The sequence below is a fragment of the Pinus tabuliformis genome, chromosome 4_1, assembly GCF_031772625.1.
Source record: "Pinus tabuliformis cultivar Carrire ecotype Pingquan chromosome 4_1, CPIR1, whole genome shotgun sequence".
NCBI lineage: Eukaryota > Viridiplantae > Streptophyta > Pinopsida > Pinales > Pinaceae > Pinus > Pinus tabuliformis.
Window position 1 is genome coordinate 277,119,862 of NC_142303.1, and position 20,398 is coordinate 277,140,259.

A 20,398-nucleotide genomic window follows, 5' to 3' on the forward strand; every position below is an offset into this window, starting at 1 on the left:
ATGGAGAGACCCATTTTCTATCAGATATAGGATAGATGAAATTGACATCTAACAGTTTTTGTAGTTCAGCTTTAACAATATATTTAAGGTGAGGGTTTAACCTCCATTGAGGTTGTTGAATGGGCCTAGCATCTTTATTTGTATAGATGTGGTGCATACATAATTGGGGATCAATCCCTTTCATGTCTGGGTAATCCCATGCGAAAGCCTCTTTATATTTTCTCAAAAGTTGAACAAGCTTCTGCTCCTGGTCAGTGGTCAGGTTTTTGTTGATATTTAAGGTTTTCCCTGGCTCTCTTTCTATGGTTTTACTATTATAAATAGAAGTTGTTGGTATTAACTGGTCGTTAAAATCTTTTAAGGGATCTTCTTCTATTTCTTTATCTAGGGTTTCTTCTATCATGTGACATTTTTGATAGGATATGCCTTCTCATTGGTTAATGTAAGTGTTAATGATGTCATCTTTTGTTTGATCCATGAATTTGAGAGCATCTTCTATAGTTAGCGGTGATCTAATGTTTTCAGTTAGATATGATACAGGTTGTTTTCTAGTTTTTATTATTGTTAAACTTGGATGAGCTGGAGGATATAAGGCTAAATTCTTCACATTACTTCCTCTTGCTATAGTCATGTTGCTTGTTCGACAGCTTATGTAAGCATCTGCGGTTGCTAGCCAAGGTCTGCCTAGAATTAGGGTATGTCCGTCTAGACAGTTTCTAGAATTGATGATCAGAAAATCTGCTGGGTATTCCCAAGAATCTACAGACACCATTACATCCTATAATGTGCCTTCTGGTTTGACTACCGATCGGTCAGCCAGTTCCAGCAAGGTCGTGGTTGGATCCAAGGATGTAATGCTAAGATTTTGACAAGCTGTTGTTGTGAGAATGTTGATTGTTTCTCCTAGGTCAACTAATGCATTAGGGGAGGAGCATCCATTTATTTGCACCGTGACTATAGGATTTCCTAGGTCCTCATATTTTAGCGGTGTTTCTCTGATTGATAATAAATCAGAGAAAGTACCGACTACATGGATAGTTGGGGTTGTTTTTATTTTCCTCTTCGTCTTTTTCGTACACAATTCCTTAAAAGTTTTTGCATAAATTGGAATGTCCTAAATAGCCTGGAGGAGAGGTATTTTTACACACAAATTTTTGAATTCTCGCAAAAGATCAAATTCAAGATATTCAATTGAGCGGGGTATAATTAATCTCTCTGGGAATGGTGGAGAAGAGGTAATAGTTTGGTCGTGAGTTTTTTGTTTAACCGGATTCTCCACTTGTGGTACTTGTTCTATAGGTAACGGATCTTCAATTTGTATATTTTTATCCCCCTCTGATTCTATTATCCTTCCAGACCTTAATTTAAGCTCATTACACTCCCTCAACTCAGTTTCTGGCTCGGGTCCTTCAATGATTTGCACGGATTGAACCGGTCTGTTGTTGGGGTTCGAGTTGGGTTGGGTTGGGAGTTGTGGTCGTAGGTTGGTCTGAGGGTTCTATTGCAATGTGTAGGGTGCTGGTAGTGTAGGTTGAGGTAAGGGGATTGTTCCTGCTAGCTGGTTTGTAGGTTTTTTCCAGCTTGACTGCCAATTCTGGTTCTATGAAGTGGAGGGTGGCCATTGAGATTGATATGCATTATTCTGCTAGAATGGTTGGAAGTAAGAGGAATTTGGCCAATTTTTATTTTGATTTGATTGGTTGGGCCAAGGTGGCATAGAGAATGGTTGTTGTGACCAATTGGAAAAAGGTGGTTGGTTCTGCCACATAGCCCCTGGATACTGTTGTGAATTATATTGCGAGGACTGAAAGAAAGAATATGGGTCAATGGGCATACTTGTTTGTCGTGGTTTCCATTGGCAATGTTGATTTAGCAGGTAGACTAGTTCTATTTCTTCCTCTGCCTCCTTATAGACTGCTTTTATCCCTGGGAGTGATGGGCAGCTTTCTGTGGCATGATATTTGGTACATATGGCACAAGTTTGCACCATATCCAATGGGCACTCTTTATGACTATGATTTTTCCTGCATCTAGGACAAAATATCACCAAGTTTTGTTCTACTTTAGCCTGCTTCTGATTGGCTTGCATAATGTCAAATTGCATTGTCGTAGTTCCCAAATATCTGTTTTTAAATCCTCTAGTAGGTTGCCAATTTTTACACGAGTTATACCTCTGCCAGATATTTTGTTGCCCCTGGTGTTCATGTCATGTTTTGCTGGTTTCAATCTCGTACTGCCTCTTGAGCACCTGATACACAATTTAATAATGTCAACATACTCTTCTTGATATATATCACCTTTACCCATAATATTTAATGTCTTTATCCATTGTTCTTTCATCCCTTTAATCAGTGTAGTTTTTAGCACATTATCAGGCAAAGGCAGAGTTGCATAGGGAGACCGCTGGAGGTTATATTGAAAACGTTCTACATATTCTTCCAATGTTTCACTAGGTCTTGCTACCATTTGGAATATTTCATCTTTCAATTCCCTAGATCTGCAATAGTCCTGATATTTTTTAAGGAAAGCATTTTTCATTTGATCCCAATCATTTATGGTTCCCCCACCTAGCCCCATAAACCAACGCAAGGCTACTCCTTTTAACGTGGAGGGAAACAACTTCAACTTTTGGGGTCGGTGGTGTAATCATAACCCCAACATAATACATCAAATTCAAACAAAAATGCATATGGATCCTCTGATGTGAGTCCATGAAAGGTGGGGATATTTTGGAGAGGGATGGCTTTCATGGGTGCGTTGATAGTTGTGTCAATGATGGGATACTACAATGTAGAGGTCTGGGGTTCTTGTGGGTTGTTGGCCATTTGGTCAAATATATGTCAGTACCCTTCTGGGATCTCTAGAGAGTTATTCCTAGGGTGATTAGAAGGGGTGGGAATGATCTTAACAACATTCCCTCGGTCTGGGATACTGGGTGTTCCTTGTTGAATTACTTGAGGAGATCTTGGATCCTCTGTTTCCCCTTTTTCTCCTCCTCCTTCACGAATATTACAAGAATTCCCTCCTTGTGAGAAAATTGGCTGAGAATTTTCAATTTCTTGAAAACTCTGCTCAGTTCCTGCTGTTTTACTGTGGACCTCAACGTAGCTTATGGTGAGCATGTGGCCCAAAGGGAGGCAGTAGGTTGTCTGGAAGCAACGTTTTGAGGACCTACTGATTACTGAGATTCAACTTTCTTGAAGATATCTTTTATGAAAGTTGATCGTCCAAGGGTCACCAGTCCCTTAGATCTGTCGGGTTTGGGTAGTGGAATTAGATTATTTTCAGGTTTTTCTTCTTAGTCATCCATGCAAACAATTCAAATGTTTATCTCTACCCTAAGTTCCTATTAATTCTGCTGGATGGTCTAATGCCAGGTTATTTCATTGTTTATGGATGGTCTAATGGGCCATATCTGAGTGACACATGTCACTGGTCAGAAGATGACATGTGGAATGAGATGATGTCATTTCAACAATCAGTGATCAGAGGTTTGCAATGGTTGGCTCATGTGCCACAATGAAATTTCGACGAGATGCAGGATGCGGATAGCATGTGGTCACAAAGGGTTAAGGGAACCAAGGGCCAAGGCTTAACAGACGGTGCCTATCACTTATTGACAATCGACGGTCCTTGGCGGCTGGCATCAGTGCAACAAACAGAAAAGTTTTTAAAGGGCCTCCATGTGTATTTAGCACTGGTTCCATGAAACACACATCAAATCGTGTGTAAAGGGTTAACAAATAAATATAGCCCCTTGTTGAGGGTCTGGAGGCCTTAGCGCGTTGAGGATGAGCCCTCAATCATAGCCCTAGGTCCTATGGAGAAAAACGCAAAAAGGGGTCTTATACATAAGGGGATAAGGACTATCTAATTTCGTTGTCTTGTATGGATTCTATGTGTAAAAACGCCAATTTGAGAAAAGCCTTGATAGTGTTCTCTAGTGTAAATTCGTTGATAGAACAACAATACAGAGGTGTATTAAAGATGTATGAATTGATAGTTCTAGTCTTGAATGCAAAACAAAGACTCCATGATGATGTATAGATAGATCTTTGCAAACCATAAATAAGCATGAAGAGCCTCTGTGAAATATGTAAGGGGGACTGAGAGTTAATACACAACATGGAGAGTCAGTTGTATGACAGATAAGTGATCGTCACCCATCCTTATGAGTTTAATGCAACGACTGGACTGGAGTTAGTGTAAATCAGTAGAAGAATGGGGTGCCATGCCTAGGGTACATGCATGGGTAGAATTGATGATGATATTGACTACATTGAGCCAAGAGCAGCACATGTACAAAATGGTGAACCTCCATTGAGCTAAGGGCGAGAGTCAATGTATTTCGAGAGAACAGAGCAGTGAGCTGTGTATTGGAGCAGAGTGTTGCAAGGGTAGTGTCGTGGTGAAAAAATGGAGAGCCCTGAGGCGAGAAAGCAGAGAACAGAGCAAGTGTTGCAGTGGACAACAAGAGGAAGACTTTCACAAGTGTTTAGAAAGCAGAGTGTAGAAGTTGAATCTACAGATAACCATTAAGTTGGTATCTTGTAATTTGTATGCCTCTATTTTCAGTATGAAAATTGTATGAAATAGTAAAACAGTGGCAGTGATAGGTTGGTGCGTCTAGGCAAGTTGGTGCTTGCTAAATAAAAGAGGTTGGCACCTCTAGGAAAGTTGGTGCTTGCTAAACAAAAGAGATCGGTGTGTCTTGGCAAGTTAGTGCTTGCTAAACAAAAGAGGTTGGTGCCTCTTGGCAAGTTGATGCTTGCTAAACAAAGGGGTTTGGTGCCTCCAGTGAGTGGGTGCTCACAAAAAAACAAATGTAATTAAGTTGGTTCTTAAATTACATCATAAAACAAACAACAAATTGGTGGTTTTTTCCCTCTAGGTTTCCACATGAAAACACTATGTCAAATGTATGTTGATCATGAGATTGTTGTTTGAGTATGTGTTCTGAAAGTTTATAAGATTTACTACTTCATGAATGAATGCTTTCACATATGAAAGAACATAAGAAGGAACTATAAGCATAGTAAGAAAAGAAAATTAAGAGTTTCTTAAATTACTCATTCACCCACTCCCACCGCCCCCACCTCCCTCCCCTCCCCCTCTCAGAAATTCCTTAATTCCAACAATTGGTATTAGAGTCAAGTTCCTTCAGTAACAGTTTAACCATTGTAAGGTAGATCATTAAGGAATTATGAATAGGCAAGTGAGTCAAGAATTTTACTCGAGTAGGGTATCGGTCTTTGATGGAACCAATTATGCCTTTTGGAAAGTAAGAATGGAGGCATATCTTATGTCCCTAGGGGTAGATGTTTGGACCTCAGTACTAGTAAATTACAATGTCCCAGATATTCCCCCCACAGATGTAGATGGAAAGAAATTGTATCTAAGCAATGGTAAAGCCAAGCATGCCATTCTTGTTGGTCTCAGTCAGTCAGAACTTGTGAAGGTTATGCACTGTAAGTCTACTTATGAGATGTGGGAGAAGCTTAACCAGTGTCATGAAGGAGATGACAAAGTGAAGTAAGAAAAAATTCAAACCTTCAGAATGAGGTTTGAAAGCTTGAAGATGACTGAGAATGAAAGCATATCTGAGTACTTCCTCGGAGTTGATGAAGTAGTTAATATGATTAGAGGACTTGGTGAGGAATTCAAGGAAGAGTTGATCGTTCAAAAGGTATTAAGATCTCTACCCATGAGATTTAATGCCAAAATCTCAGCTATAGAGGAAATGGTCAATCTAAAGGATCTCAAGATGGATTAGCTACTTGGTACTCTCACATCCTATGAGACGAGAGTAGGAATGGAGAAATATTAACTAAAGGAATTTGCATTCAGAGTATCCAATAAGGGAAAGGAACACAAAGTTCATCAAGACTGCTCTAACAGTGAATCCGATTAGGATCTAGCTCAACTAGACAGAAAACTAAAGTGTGGCTCTAGTAACTATAAAGGGAGGTTTCCCTTTAAGTGTTTTGACTATGGAAGAGTTGGACAATTCTCTTCCAAATGCCCTTACAAAGAGAGGGTTGAAAGAGAAGAAGATCTGAAATTTAGAAATAAGTCTCAGACATCTCAAAATAAGAAACCCTACAAGAAGAAGGGGCTCTATTCCAAAGAGGGTAGTTCGGACCGAGAATCAGACTGTGAATACTCATCGGAAAATGAGTCAAATGAGTATGTTCTTATGGCCCTCGAAACAGACTCCAACAAACAAGGTCTTATGGACTCTAAAGAGGAAGAAGAGGAAGGAGTGGTAGACCTTGAGGGAGAACTCATCAGTGCCCTTGATGAGTTGAAGAAAGTAAGGAAGAAAAACAAGTAGTTGAAGGAATAGTTGCAGCGTGCAAAAGAAGGAATGTATAACTTAGATAATGAGGAATTTTCATATTAGAAATAAAAACTTGAAGCAGCTATCAAGAGCAAGGATAGTATAGATCTTATACTGAAAGGAGAACAAGGAAATCATGAGAAACTAGAAGAGGAGAACAAGCAGCTGAAATAAGAGTTGCTCAAGTTGAAAAGGGAAATGACCTCAAAAATTTGCAAAGATGATTTTTTGTCTTTAAAGGTTGAGCTGGAGGAAGCCAGACAAAAAGAAGAGGTACTTCAAGATATGATTCAAGAATGGGAATAAAATTTCTAGTATCTTGAAGCAAAGGTGGTCTCTCTAAGAACTGACCTTGAGAAAGCAAAGACTGAGAAGGGTCTAAGTGAGAGATTTGCTGAAGGGACTAGAAGACTAAATCAGATTCTGAGCTGTCAAAGGCCCTCAGGAATTAGAACCGGACTAGGGTACTCAAAGGAACAAGAATATTCTATCGGGAAGAAGAAGATAAACTTCATGTCCGTGGGAGTTGAATAACCACATAGCCATTGGAAGAATCATCACGAAATATATCATGAAGACAAAAGAGCAGTCTGACAAAGAGAAGATTGTCAATGGAGGACGAGTCAAACAGACAGTCAACAAAGGTATTTTTATGCTAAACCTAATAATGTTTTTGACAATAGGAATTCCTACTTATTTTATTGTCACTGCTACAAGTGTCATATATTTGGACACAAAGCTATTATTTGTAGAAGTGTCAAAGTTGAAAGAGATGAAAATCTCAAGTTTAATTCACACCAGACTGTTAAGTCACAAGATTCCTCTTTTAGGAATCAGAATGCCTTCACTCCCCTACAAAGTGAAGTTGAATGTTTTAAATGTAATAATTTCGGGCACAAGGCCAGTGAGTGTAGAAGCAGGTTTGAATACCTGTCTAAATCTCAAACTGACAGACAAACTCACATACAAAAGGATAAAAGAAGCTGGAAACAAAAGACCAAAAAGAGCATGCCATGTGGGCTCACCTTATCAGTGCATGATAAAGAAAACAAATGGTATGTAGACAGTGGTTGTTCCAAACACATGACTGGAGACAAGAGAAAGTTTTTGTCACTAAAAGAAAAAGACAGAGGAGGAAATGTCACCTTTGGCAACAACGCTCCAGCAAGAATCAAAGGAAAAGGAGTGGTCAGTCTTGATCAGAAGACAAAAGCACAGAATGTGTTGTATGTGGAAGGCCTCAAACACAATCTACTAAGTGTTAGCCAGATGTGTGACAACGACTATGATGTGACCTTTCGATCTAAAGATTGTGAGATCCAGAATATAAAAAATGGAAAACTAGTGGGGAAGGCAGTCATGACTCACAATAACGTTTATGTGTTTGATGACTAAAGGGTTATCTTTTACTTGATCAAAACTAGTGAAGCATCATTGTGGCATAAGAGGCTTAGACACATGAATTTTGATAGCTTTGTTAATGGGAAAAGTGTCTATTCAGAACGACCCTATCCCACTAAGGTGTGACAGTGACCTTAGAAACAAACAGGGAAAAACTACTTTCGTATTCTTCTTTATGAACTATAAACGAAGAGGAATACGATGAACCAACCTGTGTCTTGCGCTAGTCCTTTGATCCAATCTCTCTCCTCTTTGATAGCTTCCAGCTACCTGCTCCCTTACTTGCCCAGCTTCACCAAGTTCCTGTAATATCACAGAAGAAGAAAACTACACAAAGACATGGATTTATATTCATAAATAGCTTAGGATCAGATTTAAGCTAAACATACAAATGTAACAAACATCAATGATACACAAGTATGTAGGAGAAACTCAAATAGTTTTATTGATATAACAAGAAGATCCAGGAGGAGTTACAACCGATGATTCCTGATCCAGCATCAACCTCCCAGCAAAGGAATCCCCTCTTCACCTCCAACAAAGCATAAATCACCCAATACTATGATATCTATCTCAAAACCAATAGCAATTCTCTGCAATGTACAAAATTCCAGCCCCTGGATCTCTGGGATGAGGGATCCATATATAGATGTATGCAAAGAGGATGAGTCAGCTTATGATCTGACTAGTGGCTTCTCTCTGTCAGTTCTTTCTTCCACTTGGAGACTGAGAGTCTCTTACTCATCCTTGGTCGAACTCAGTGAGGCAAGTGTCATTGGGGAAGATTCTGGAAGCTTCCATTGTCTATCCACCTCGCGGAATGACACTTCCATTTGTCATTTCCCGCTCAACGCACCCTGGTAGTGCATTTAGGTGTGTTGCAACGCACCTAGCTAGTGTACTTGGGTGCTATGCAACGCAGCTAGCTAGTGGAGCAGCTGAAATGATCCTGATTTGACTGATTCTGAGCAGTTTCTGGTGGAGAACTTCTAGGAGAAGCTATAATTTGTTGACCTTGTTCCTTTAGGGGCCGGAACAACACTTTTAGGGACTTAGGATCCCTCGGTTTATGGACATTTCATGCTTTAGAGCTGTAAGGCACAAAAATGTCTATAACAGTTGCCCCCTAAAGTATGAGGCCGTTTATCGGGTGAAATGCTTTATTAGGAGGATCTGAAGTTCTTTCAATGCTGGGAGGAGACCTGTAATAAGATACAATACAATACATTATCTTCATACTGTTTTCATGATCTAGCTGAGGTGGGCATTCCCATGCTCAGCTTTATAAATTCATTTTCATGTACATAGGACAGACAATCGTCTGATGGTAGACTGATGATTCTGATAGAGCCATCATCCTTTTGGTAGGATGATTATCTGTGCTGCAGTGTTGTACATTTCAATGTCTTTATTTTCCTGAATATATATCGCAGCCTGGATGGATGAAACTAGATCCGGGGTCTTCAATCTCGTCCGATCTTCACTCGAAGTACAAGTCGATCCATGTGAGAAATGTTTTGAAGTCGAACATGGAAAGACATCGCTTGATTACCAGTCAATGATGTAAACTGTTAACAAGCGCGAGAGGAATCACCGATAATGATGATGACCCTCAAGGTACTACAGTACAATTCACGTGGTGTCAATAAATGACTTGGCGTCGAACACCACGCAAAATATTTCGGTCGAAGGTCATTGATGTATACCTGTCGCCGGAAGTGAGAAACTTGCCATTGAGGCATGCAAGCTTCAAAGTACTGAATGGGGTGTTCCTAGATCAACTTCTTGGATAATGAGCTGGTGTCAACAAGAAGCGATCCGTCAAAGGAGGGCCTTAATGAATCCCACATCAATGACACGGAACGGAGCAAATGATTTTGATGGAGGTGAAAACGATCTGATGATATATGGTTCAGGATGGCGGTCATGAAAGAATGAAGTATAATGTATGGTAGTGGATGGGACACGGGTGACTTCTCTGGATGACTTCTCTTGAACATGTCGGCGACATTTATTTGATGGATTGGTAGCATTTACCCCAAATATGGATGGTATGGCGTGACCATGGTGATGTGACCGGTGAATGAAACAACCCAACCCGACTCAGGCACGGAGTGGAAGTGTCATGTTCAAGAGCGACTTGCTACCAATAAAGATTCTTTGAGTTTTCTTCCCAATTTTTCCCCAGTCATTGCTGACCAGTACCTCTTTATTTTTGTCAAGCTTGAGGAGGATAACATATGCTTGTTCTATAATTTGCCCTTCGGGCAAACCCATCGCTATGTTTTAACGAGCCTAGCGATAGTGAAACTCGTTCTCGTCTAAAGACAAGTTTGTCGTTATTAATCTTTTTAACACGTTTAACGACAAAGATAACTCGGTCCTTTTCATTTTTAGAGAGTCTGAAAAGGTACGTAAAGGTAACTCCAAAATTTCCTTTTTCGTCATCTAATCCCTTAAGTCTAGAAAAGTATAAAACAATACAGAAGGGATGAATTTTCGATAGTTTTAACGAGCCGAACAAAACAAGCGCTCGATCTTTTTGTGCAATAATCCCTCAAGTCCAAAAATATTAAAATCTAGAGGAGGGATAGCACTTCCTGTCGCTTTAACGAGCTGGAAGGCCAAAACTCGGCAATCTTTTCATATTTTACGAGTCAGTTGAAAAGAGCTTAAAGAAGACTCATCTTTTGAGGAACGAGTGATAAAATGGGTAGCCGCTGATTCCAGGTAAGGTTTGGAATTTTCCAATCACGGCAGTGTCACAAGGATGGCTAGTGAAATCACTCTTCGCAGCTGTTCCTAAAAATGGGTAAACAATCAAATGGAGGTGAATGATCGGCCAATGGAAAAGTGGAGGTGACGGTGCAAACACGACCAAGGCTTTAATGGCTGAAATGCTTCATTCACGGTGGTTATTTACCGGGGAATAGTTCATTTTTTAACGAGCTTAAACGCGGGTGGAAACATTTGCTCATGTCTTATGTTTATTTTTTAACGAGCTTGAACTATGTGCTAAAACTGCTCGATTAATCCAGTCATATGATAAGAAAGTCTCATATAAAAACGAAAATTTTTAGATTTTTGCCCCACATCCTTTCTTTATGCAAGTTCGGTGACGACTAATCCTACGAGTTTAAAGGGTTAGAGGTCCTAAAAATTTAAAAAAATAAATAGTCGCCCCTCGCTTGCACTCCAAAAGGTTTGCATGCCCCCAGGTATAAAATATGGTTTCAAAGTTACCCCTCAATTTGCAGACAAAACATTTGTTCTATCAGGAAAGGCCTACCTCTTACAGGTTACCCAAAGATTGTTCTATTCGCGGTGCAAACAAAACACTTCTTCGGCGATGTTTACCAAGATAAACAAAGGTGAGTGACGACGTCCGCCAACTCACATAACTTTGACAAGAGAATCTTATTCTAGAATAACCCCTCTTCCACCGACGGACGGGGTACAGACTAGTCATATTCTCCCGCGGAAACCTACCCTATACCCGAAGTTTTCCTGCCGAAGTAGACCAGGACGCATGCCCCCTGGGTTTCAGTCATATCCCTCCAAATTACTCGCGCTCATCAGGAGGACGGACTGGGGATTGAGACATTTCTTGCGTGAAGAGACCATTTAGAGATGGTATATGACTATTTGCTATGCGTGATCCGGGAAATGAAAGCTGGTCCACGAGCTTGACCACTCTTCCTTCGTGCGGAAAACACATTACTCTAAAGAGTGAGGAGACGACGGCTCCCATGCAATAAATATAGTCTCGTCCAAGGAGTAGATTATAATCCAAGGGTCCTTGAACTACCATTACGTTCATTTGAACTGTCTTCCTTCTCAATGTTATGGGCACATCGGGAAGGATCCCTAAAGGTCGACTGGTTCCTTTATCGAAGCCTGTCAGATTTCTCATCTCAGGCAACAACGATGGTGAACCAAGTGCTTTCCAAGAAATAGAGGAAAGGATACTCACAGAAGCCCCCTCATCTATGATGGTACCAGCCATGACCATTCTATATATTTGAACGATAATTCGGAATGGTATGCTTGCTGGTAAACGGGGTCTGCCTAGTTGATTCCAGTCGAAGGAGACAACTAGGTTGCTTGGAGGTGGGACCGAGTAGATGACCGGGTATGGCTCTGACGAACTTCCCTCCTGCGGTAATGGAATGGGTAGATTGACCCCATGTTCGTCGTAGTCTGTGTTGATGAAGAGAATTTGGACGGTGTCATCCTTGTTCTCTTCAGTGACTGTATCATCCGAAGATAGAACCTCTGAAGGCAAGACCCGGTCAACTGCCGCCTCGACCTTTTGACTTTCGTCTGGTATGGATACAGATGGTTTATCTTTGATGATAGGCGCTTCAGCCGACCACTTGTGCGGGCCAGCTGGATTCTCAACTAGCGACGGACTCGGCAAGAGTTTTTTATATCCAGGAGGAAGTCGTAACGGTGAAACCAGACAATCATCCAAAACTCTTTTTGCTTCGTCTAAGAAGGGACAACGGTGGATGGCATGATTGCCTTCGCACAGTTTTCAAGGAAATCTAGCTTTCCCTTTTTGTCCTGGGGCTTCACTTTCGCTGGTTGACGGTGTGCTTTCAACATGATCATTAGAGGTTGATGACACCGGATTGTGCAAATGAGGAGACCAGTCCCTTAGTATCCGAGGGATGCAAGGACACTCTCTGTGAAAGTGGTCTCCTTTGCAAATGACACATGGCGATTTAGGCATGGTCGGTGCAGTGTGTGGATTTTCGTTAGACGACACTCGTTTTCCCCCATTCGCCTTTGGCTCCTTCTTCTTCTTCTCTTTCTCTTCTTCTCCTTCTTCTCCTTAGGAACTTGACTTTTGGCTTTGCCAGCCCCATCAAGCGAAGAGGAAGGAGGAGAGGAAGAATTAGAGGAAGTAGAAGGTTGGTGGGCAACTCTGGACTCGTCTAATTGTTGATTCGATTGTTCAGGAATGGTGGTGTTCTGAACGACATTGGTTGAGAAGAGCTATACTGGCAAGCCAATTGTCAGTCCTGGAAGCGACAATGTGGCCATATGGGGTGCACCAACATCTCCCCAAGAGGAGAAGGGACTAGGATTTCCACCAAGGGGAATTCCTTGGTTGGTAGACTCCATTTTCTCAACCTAGGATCAACGTAGGAAAAGGGTATGAATATTCCATTTAAAATAAATTTTTAGACGCTTTGACACAACTTGTTTTTTCAATTTTTAAGAGTCGAGAAAAAACAAAAGATGACTCTAGTCTCCTTCGATTTTTAAAGAGCCTGAAGTGACAAGTGCTCAGATGGACCTTTTCCGTTAAGGAGTCTGAAAAGGAACGAAAGGGACTGCTCTGGATATCTAGGTAGAGGGAGTACCAAACCAATCACAAAACTGCAGAATACTTTTTACGGTACGACAGTCAATCTTCCCGAATGCTGTGTTCAGTGCATTGCGATCAGTAGGGCGGCCGACACGACTTCCTATGGATAAAAGGATTTAAGCCTATAGGGGTCTCCCAATATATACTCGACGGTACGTGGGAGCACAAGTCCATACTGGCACTTATCATCTCAAAGTGGAGGAATCACCCAACCATCAGTGAGGACAACAGTTACGAGGCTTTACGACGCCGAAATACGTCTCTAGCCTATACCTCTAAATGTTGTGCGTTAAGTTCCAAAGCGTTGTTAGATTCATTCAATTTATTTTAAGTTGATCTTTCTTATGAAGTTTGCCTTTTGGGTTCACCACGAGATGTAGATGTAATTCCTAAAATGCAATCTAAAGATGATAAGCAAACTTTTATCTCTTTTCAGCAATGAAAATCCTAGCTACAAGGGGAAAAGAAAGACACAATCTTTTCTCAAAGAGCAAAGAGCACACTGTAAATGCACTTTTCCTAAATCAAGCCAAACAGACTGTCAATATGCAAATGCACATGTGCATGTATTTGTTTTTCACTTTCTTAATATTGATGCCTAAAAAGAAAGTTGATGTACAAATCTGAATTTGCTTTCAAGTGACAAACACAAACAAGCTTCTTTTCGAAATCAAAAGGTAGAGATGATTACGACACTTTATGATTTTGAAATAAATACTCGTTTCGACACTAGAAAGTCACAAATTCAAACCAAAGGCAAAAGTAAAAGCATAATCGACTGTCAACAGCAAATAAACTTTCTCCTAAGATCAAAATCGACACTTACGACAGATCTGAATCAAAGGACGACAGTATGACTATTCTACTTTTTCAATGGAAAATTGTAAATGATGTAACAAACACACAAAAACATCTACAGTCTTTTTGTACAAAGGAGGCGGAATTAAGGCAAAGAAAAGGGGTTTTTAAACAGACACATACACTGATCACAGGCTGCAAAAATCAGAGACAAAACTGAAAAAATGAAGCAAAGAACCTCAGCTGCACAAGGCCAGGCTGATCAGTGCACCTATTACACAGAGAAACTGGATTGCAGCGCAGGTAGCCCTCTCAGGAACTGCGTTGAAATGTAGAATCTCTTCACAGAGCCTGCGCTGGGGCAGAAACAAGAATTCTATCCAGGTTCTGGGTCACGGTTTGCAGTTTAATCTATGGTTTTTGGCTGAGTAAAAGCAATCAGTAATGCACAATCAGAGGGTAGATTTAAAGGAGGTCTAAGAGCTATCACAAAGGGCAATCAGATCATTTGTGAATCAGCTTTTCAGATCATAAACAGATCCAGTGAATGGATTGATGTAGCAGATGTCTACTTTGCATTTGTTAATGGCAAATGCAGTTCGATTGCTACTTCTATGTTTATGAAACAAACAACAAGAGAAACACAAACAAACTAACTAGACATGATCCCCAGCGGAGTCGCCATTTTGTTAACGGGAAAAGTGTCTATTCAGAATGACCCTATCCCACTAAGGTGTGACAGTGACCTTAGAAACAAACAGGGAAAAACTACTTTCGTATTCTTCTTTATGAACTATAAACGAAGAGGAATAGGATGAACCAACCTGTGTCTTGCGCTAGTCCTTTGATCCAATCTCTCTCCTCTTTGACAGCTTCCAGCTACCTGCTCCCTTACTTGCCCAGCTTCACCAAGTTCCTGTAAGATCACAAAAGAAGAAAACTACACAAAGACATGGATTTATATTCATAAATAGCTTAGGATCAGATTTAAGCTAAACATACAAATGTAACAAACATCAATGATACACAAGCATGTAGGAGAAACTCAAATAGTTTTATTGATATAACAAGAAGATCCAGGAGGAGTTACAACCGATGATTCCTGATCCAGCATCAACCTCCCAGCAAAGGAATCCCCTCTTCACCTCCAACAAAGCATAAATCACCCAATACTCTGATATCTATCTCAAAACCAACAACAATTCTCTGCAATGTACAAAATTCCAGCCCCTGGATCTCTGGGATGAGGGATCCATATATAGATGTATGCAAAGAGGATCAGTCAGCTTATGATCTGACTAGTGGCTTCTCTCTGTCAGTTCTTGCTTCCACTTGGAGACTGAGAGTCTCTTACTCATCCTTGGTCGAACTCAGTCAGGCAAGTGTCATTGGGGAAGATTCTGGAAGCTTCCATTGTTTGTCCACCTCGCGGAATGACACTGCCATTTGTCATTTCCCGCTCAACGCACCCTGGTAGTGCATTTAGGTGCATTGCAATGCACCTAGCTAGTGTACTTGGGTGCTATGCAACGCAGCTAGCTAGTGGAGCAGCTGAAATGATCCTGATTTGACTGATTCTGAGCAGTTTCTGGTGGAGAACTTCTGGGAGAAGCTGTAATTTGTTGACCTTGTTCCTTTAGGGGCTGGAACAACACTTTTAGGGACTTAGGATCCCTCGGTTTATGGACATTTCATGCTTTAGAGCTGTAAGGCACAAAAATGACTATAACAAGCTTGATAAGGATAAGCAATATAGGCACAGTGAAAGGATTACCTAGATTGTTAAGGCTTGATAACACCATCTGCAAGTCATGTCAGTTTGGAAAGAAGACTAGGAATAATTTCAAAAAGAAAGAGTTCTCCTCATCTAGACCTCTGGAGCTTATTCACACATATATTTATGGCCCCACAAGAACAAAAACGTCAAAAGGAGAAAGGTACTTCCTGATGCACATTTATGATTATGCAAGGGCTACTTGGATTCTCCTCCTAAAACAAAATTCGGAAGCATTTGAGCACTTCAAGAAGTTTAAGGCTCAGGTAGAGAATGAGAAAGATTTGAAGATAAAATTATTGAGATCAGACAGAGGGGGGCATTTTACCTCCAAAGAGTTTGAAGAATTTTGTGAATGGAAAGGTATTAGAAGGAAGTTCTCAGTGGTCATAACTCCTTAGCAAAATGGAGTTGTGGAGAGGAAGAACCGAATGATCCAGGAAATGGCCAAAGCGATTTTAGATGAAGCTAGAGTGGCTCACCACTTCTGGGGAGAAGCAACTTAGGCAGTAGTATACTTGTCAAACAGAACTCATCTCAGGCCTGACAATGACAAAACTCCATATGAGTTATGGAAGGGTAGACCTGCATTAGTTAAACACCTCAAGGTGTTTGGAAGAAAGTGCTTCATTAAAATAAATGAAAAGAACCTTGGGAAGTTTGACTCGTGCGTTGATGAAGGAACATTGCTTGGGTATTATATTCGAATCAAATGGTACATATGCTACAACAAGAGGACAAGAAAGATAGAAGATTGTAGTGACATAGTGGTTGATGAAGTAGGCTTACAACCTAAACTCTCTGAACATAACTTGGACTCAGATGATGAAGAGAGTACAGAGTTGAGGGATGCAGATCGAAATGAAACAAATTCAGATAATGAAGGTGAGGAAGCACACACATCTTCAAGGCCAAAAACGCCTTCCAGGTGTGTGCAAAAGGAAAACCCTAAGAGTCAGATTCTTGGATATCAAAGAAATGGTTTCCATACTAGAAGGATACTTGTGGAAAATACAAATCATGCATATTTGGCTCTACTATCACAAATAGAACCCAAAAGCCTCTGTCAAGCAAGTGAAGATAAGTTATGGGTGAAAGCCATGAACGAAGAGCTAGACGAAATTGAAAAGAATGACACATGGGAGTTTGTCCCAAGACCAAAAGAGAAAAATGTTATTGGAACCAAGGGGGTTTTCACGAATAAGTTGAATGAAAAAGGTTAAGTAATCAGGAACAAAGCTCGATTGGTTTGCAAAGGGTATGCCTAGATAGAAGGGGTAGACTATGAATAAACCTTTGCACCAGTGGCCTAACTAGAATCCATAAGAATATTCCTTTCTCTTTCCATTCACAAGAACATCAAATTTTATCATATGGATGTAAAGTTTGCCTTTCTCAATGGAGACTTAGAAGAGGAGGTTTACATTGAGCAGCCTAGAGGTTTTCTTCTCTCCTTTGATGAAGGGCTTGTATGCAAATTAAAGAAGGATTTGTGTGGTTTGAAATAGGTCCCTAGAGCCTAGTATGAAAGGCTACATAAGTATCTCCAGAAACAAGGTTTTAAGAAAGGTTCAGTTAACAACAATCTCTATGTAAAATCCAAAGATGATCACCTACTGATAGTGGTTGTGTATGTGGATGACATCATATTTGGCAGCGATGTGGAGCAGTTGGGGCATCAATTTGCAAACTCTATGCAAACAGAGTTTGAAATGTCCATGATTGGTGATTTTTCCTTCTTCTTGGGTCTAAAAGTTACGCAATCCCCATGAGGAGATTTTATATCTCAATGCAAATACCTCAAGGAAACTTTGAAGAAATTTGGAATGGAGGACTACAAACATATTGTCACATCCATGACTACAAGTTTTAAATTGTGCAAGGAAGATGTAACGCCACAGGTAAATCAGACTAAACACATATCAATGATAAGAATATTATTGTATCTGACAACTTCAAGGCCATATATCATGCAAGCAGTGGGAATTGTTGCATGATTTTAGTCTTGTCCACAAGAAATTCATGTGGTGGTTGTTAAGTGGACATTCAAGTATCTTCAAGGTACAACAGAGCATGGTCTGTGTTATCCTAGGAGTAAAGACTTCAATCTGAAGGCCTACACATATGCAAATTGGGCTGGAAGTATAGATGATAGGAAGAGTACTTTTGGTACAACTTTCCTTTTGGGTGAATGCTTAGTATCATGGGTTAGAAAGAAGTAGGGGTCCATCTCTCTATCGACTGTTGAAGCAAAATATATTTTTTCTACGACTTGTTGTACATAGATTATATGGATTAATAAAACCTTAAAAGATATATAGGAAGAGTTGTCTAATCCCATTCCAATAATGTGTGACAACACTAGTGCAATCAGCATCTGAAAAAATCCAGTCATGCATTCAAAAATCAAGCACATTCCTATCAAGTATCATGTCTTGAGGGAATAAGTTGCAACCAATATTAATAAACTTGTATATGTGCCCACTAAAGAGCAACTGGAAGATATCTTTACCAAGCCACTTGCAAGAGAGCCATTTGAGTATCCCAGGCAGCAAATATGAGTTGTGACTCCTCCCTCCAAATGACTTCATTTTGGTAGGAGGTGGCAGCTACTCAGCAGGTGGAACTTATGGCAGAGTAGGCTGCTTTGGTTCAAGGGGAGTGCAAGTGAATTTTTCTTTGCCATGATGTCAAAGGGGGTGGGGGGGAATTTGGCATGAGAGAAAACCATGCCAAGCTGAGCAGGAGTGCAGTGCCAACATCAATGCCAAAGGGGGATATCGTTGGACATTTGATGGTATGAAGGTAGCTGGTTGTGTAAGTGTTGGCAATGATGTCAAACAAGGCTCAGTCTAATGATGGGGCTTCATGCCTTGGTGGTTGTTATTCCAGCTAGGTAGAATATTTGGAGCCATATTTTGAGGTAGAATATGGGTTTAGTGGCTAATCGGACTCCTTTCATTGGAAAGTTACCAAGAAGATATTTCCAATGGTATGCAAAAGTCTAGAAATGGACTTATGGTTCGAGAGATATGGCTTGCTGAAGTTCAGGTTGATTCATGCTTTGTGCAGTGAGGTATATTAGATATCAGAGTTCCAGCCGAATTGGAGGTCCTAACGAATTGCATATCATAGGTCCCGAAGAATCGCAATCGATGATTGGAGGATCAGTGGTGTAGCACAACAATGTATGAACTTAACTGATTAGCAACTTGCGATATCGGCAGTCATAGGTCTCGAATATTAGAGATCAGAGATCGAAGGGCATGCCATATCAGTGATCACACATTGGTGATCGTAATCAGAGGTCCCGAAAATCATAACTCTCACAAATCATAGATTTGAACCTCTACTGTTAAGTTGTCGAGAGAGCCAACAAGGAAAACAAAAAGGAATTCATTGCAAAACAACTTTATCTCTCCTCTAGGAGGACACGTGGAGGCATTTGATTGGCTCTGATAAGGATAGAAGGCAGCATCGGAGGAGCATTGATGAGGACAAGTGGCAGGATCTTATTAGTTTTGATAAGGGACACGTGGCTGCTTGCATCAATATGACGTCACAATACAGAGGGACACGTGGCAAGCTGTTTTAGTGTTTATGGATGGCCTAATGGGTAATATATGAGTGACACATGTCATTGGTCAAAATATTCCATGTTGCATGAGATGACGTCACTTCACTAATCAGCGATGCGAGGTTTGCAATGGTTGGGTCATGTGCCACAATAAATGTTCACCAGGATGCGAGATGCGGGATAGCAGGTGGTCGCGAAGGGTTAAGGGAACCAAGGACCAAGGCTTAATAGACGGTGCCTATCGCCTATCGGAAATCGGGATCGGAGATCCTTGGTGGCTGGCATCGGTGCAACAAATAGAAAAATGTTGATAAAGGGCCTCCATGTGTATTTAGCATCAATTTCATGAAACACACATGAAACTGTGTGTAAAGGGTTAACGAAGAAAATATAGCCCCTGTCGAGGGTCTGGAGGCCTTAGTGCCTTGAGGATGAGCCCTTGGTCCTATGGAGAAAAACATGAAAAAGGGGTTTATACATAAGGGGCTAAGGACTATCGGAGTTCGTTGTTTTGTATGGATTTTATGTGTAAAAGCGTCAATTTGAAAAAAGGCCCGATAGTGTTTTGAAGTGTAAATCTTCCGATAGAAAAACTATACAGAGTTGTATTAAAGATGTATGAATCAAAAATTTTGGTCTTGAATGCAGAACAAAGACTCCATGATGACATACAGATAGAGATGTGTGAACCATAAAGAAGCATGGGGACCCTCTATGAAATATGTAAGGGGGACTGAGAGTTAATACACAGCATGGAGAGTCAGTTGTATGACAAAGAAGTGATCGTCACCCATCCTTATGAGTTTAATGCAATCACTGAACAAGAGTTAGCATAAATCACTAGAAGAATGGGGTGCCATGCTTGGGGTAAATGCATGGGTAGAATCGATGATGACAGTGACTAAATTGAGGCAAGAGCAACACATGGACAAAACGGTGAACCTCCATTGAGCTAAGGGCGAGAGTTAGCATACTTGCGAGAGAGCAAAGCATTGAACTGTGTATTGGAGCTAAGTGTTACAAGGGTAGTGTTGTGGTGAAACAGTGGAGAGCCCTGAGCAGAGAAAGCAAAGAACAGAGCAAGTGTTGCAGTGGGCAACAAGAGGAAGACCGCCACAAGTGTTTAGAAAG